Genomic DNA, 2,500 nt, shown 5'->3' with positions numbered 1-2,500 from the left:
CCGCGCCGCCGCTCGGCGACGCGGCCCCCGGCGAGGACGAGCTCCGCCCCAGCGGCTCGCTCCGGGAGCGGGGAGCTACGGAGCGCTCCCCGAGTCTGCATTTAGGGGGACGAAGGCCCTCGGGCGCGGCCACGACGGCCACGGCCACGACGACGGGCCTGCGAGGCGACCCCAGCCGCGCCGCCGGGGTGGCAACCCCCGGGCGGCGATTGATCGTCAAGCGACGCTCAGACAGGCGTAGCCCCGGGAGGAACCCGGGGCCGCAAGTGCGTTCGAAGTGTCGATGATCAATGTGTCCTGCAATTCACATTAATTCTCGCAGCTAGCTGCGTTCTTCATCGACGCACGAGCCGAGTGATCCACCGCTAAGAGTTGTCTGGCTTTCGGCACCGAACCCCGCACACGGGCGGAGGGGGCCCCTTTTTTTCTCTCTCGCCGAGGGGGCACGCACGCGGGCCGCCCCCGGCTTCGACCGTACGAGCACACAACGCAACGAACCGAGTGGGGGGGGAAAGAAAAACCATCCGAGAGCGAAACGCCCAACGGAACGCTCCGAAGGTCGGCGGGAAAGGCGGGGGGACCCGCGTCCCCGACCGCCTCCCCCCGCCGCTACGAGCGAGGGGAGACGCCGCCGGCAAACTGTGCCGTCCTCCGGAGGCGGCCCAGGCGCCCGGGCTCGGCCCGGCCTCCGCACGGAGGAGGCACGCGGCGCGCGCCGGACCGCGGGGGGACACGGCGGCCCGCCCGGCCTCGCTGCAACGGGACGACGGGACGCACGCGGCCGGGGGCGCGGCCGTCGGCCCCCGCGCGCGCCGCTCTCCCTTCTCACCGCCGCTCCGCGGACCCGCGGAGCGCCGCCGCGCCACCGCGCGGCCGGCTCGCTCTCTCTCCCCAGCGGCCTTGCCGCGCTCGAGACGGCACGCGACGGCCACCGCCCAACCGGCAACGCCCCCCGCGGGACCGCTCCCGCCGGGAAGGGCGAGCGCCCGGCGGACGCGCTCCGCCGCCGGCGCCGGAGGCGGGCGCCGCACCGAGACCCGAGCCGGCGTCGCGAGCGCCCGGAGCCTGCCGGACGGCTGACCCGCCGCCGCAACGGCCGCACTCCCGGGACCGCCGCCGCCTCGCACCGTCACGGAGCCCCTTTTTCCTCGGGCACGCGCGGCCCAGGGGAAGGCGTGCGGCGCCGAGCCGGGGGGGTAGGCGGGGAGGGGGGCAGCGACGCCCGCCCTTTTCTCCCCGCTGACCGGGCGGGGAGACCGGGCGGGGAAGCGCCCCCCCCCCCAACCCCCCACGGCCGCCGCGCGCACGACCTTCCTCCGGGGCTCCGCGAGCGGACGGAGAAAAGGGCGACGGGGAGGCGGCGGGCGGGGCCCGGGCCGGGACCGCCGCCGGCGACGGCGGGCGCCGTCCGGCCGGCCGTCCCCGCTGGCGGGGGACACTCGCCGAGCGGCGCCGCCGCCGCTCGGCACGGGGCCGCCCGCGCTCGCGGACTCTCCGGCGACGGAGGGACCTGCCGAGCGCTCGGCCCCGGGCGGGCGGGCGGTCCCTGAGCCGGGGACGGCCGGCGACCGGCGCCGCCGGCGCGCTCGAGGAGAAGGCCGTCGAGGGGAGAGAGACGGCGCGGCCGCGCCGCGCGCGGCGCCGCACCCCAGAGACCGCAGAGGCGGCCGAGGAAGGAGGAGAGCGCGGCGGGCCCCGGCGGCCGCAACCCCGCAGCTGAGGAAGGGGCGAGAGAGCGCGCGCTCTCTGCCGGCGTCGCCCGTTTCGAGGCGAGCGGGTCGGCCCCCGCGGCCGACCGCGCGCCGCGGCCTCTCCGCCGAGGCCGGGCCGCGGAGAGGGGGGGGCAGGGCGCCCCTCCCCGGCGCGGCGCGACAAACCCCCCGCGCGCGGTAACGCGGCGGGACGACGGCCGCGCGGCCGGTGGCCGCGGGCACCACCGCAGGGGATCACGCGGGAGTAGCTCCCCACCCCTCAATGGAGCCGCGCACCGCCGCCCGGCAACCGCCGCCGCCGCCGCCGCGGCGGAAGGACGCGCCGAGCCGCCCGAGTCTTTAAACCGCCGCCCCGGCTCGGCGGCGGCCCTTTCGCGGCCCCCTCCCCGCAGCGTTTGACGACGCCGAGGAAAAGGAAGCCGGGGGGCCGCCGGAGGCGCGGAGCGCTAGGTACCTGGCCCTGGGGCGAGGGAAACGACCTGCATGGCCCCGCCGGGGTGCCTCCCCCGCTGCCGCCCTCGGGGGAGCGTCCACCGGCGGGGGCGCGCCCGACGTCTGCCGCCACCACCGCGGCGTCCTTCTCGGGGCCCGGGGTTTCCCTCAGTAGCCCGGCGCTGCGCCCGAGAGGACCGCCGCGGCTCGGGCCGCCCCGCCGGTGCGGGGACGCGGCCCAGCCGCCGAGCGACCTCGCCGACCACGCCGGGAGAGGCCGCGGCGACGACGACGCCGGCGGGGCGAGGAACGCCTTCGCCGCCGCCTCCGCCGCCGCGCCTCCCCGGCGGCGGGTC

At 79.2% G+C, this 2,500-nt stretch overlaps 1 non-coding gene across 1 annotated transcript; it reads right to left on the bottom strand.

Annotated features, from left to right (window-relative positions):
• Window positions 1-221: 221 nt before the first annotated feature.
• Window positions 222-374, bottom strand: LOC146765102 (5.8S ribosomal RNA). Its single transcript, XR_014950346.1, has one exon. It is a non-coding gene; the product is annotated as a 5.8S ribosomal RNA (ribosomal RNA).
• Window positions 375-2,500: the final 2,126 nt, after the last annotated feature.

This window comes from Lonchura striata, chromosome 28, assembly GCF_050655825.1.
Source record: "Lonchura striata isolate lonStrDom1 chromosome 28, ASM5065582v1, whole genome shotgun sequence".
Taxonomy (NCBI): Eukaryota; Metazoa; Chordata; class Aves; order Passeriformes; family Estrildidae; genus Lonchura; species Lonchura striata.
This window is presented reverse-complemented; position numbering and strand designations above follow the sequence as displayed.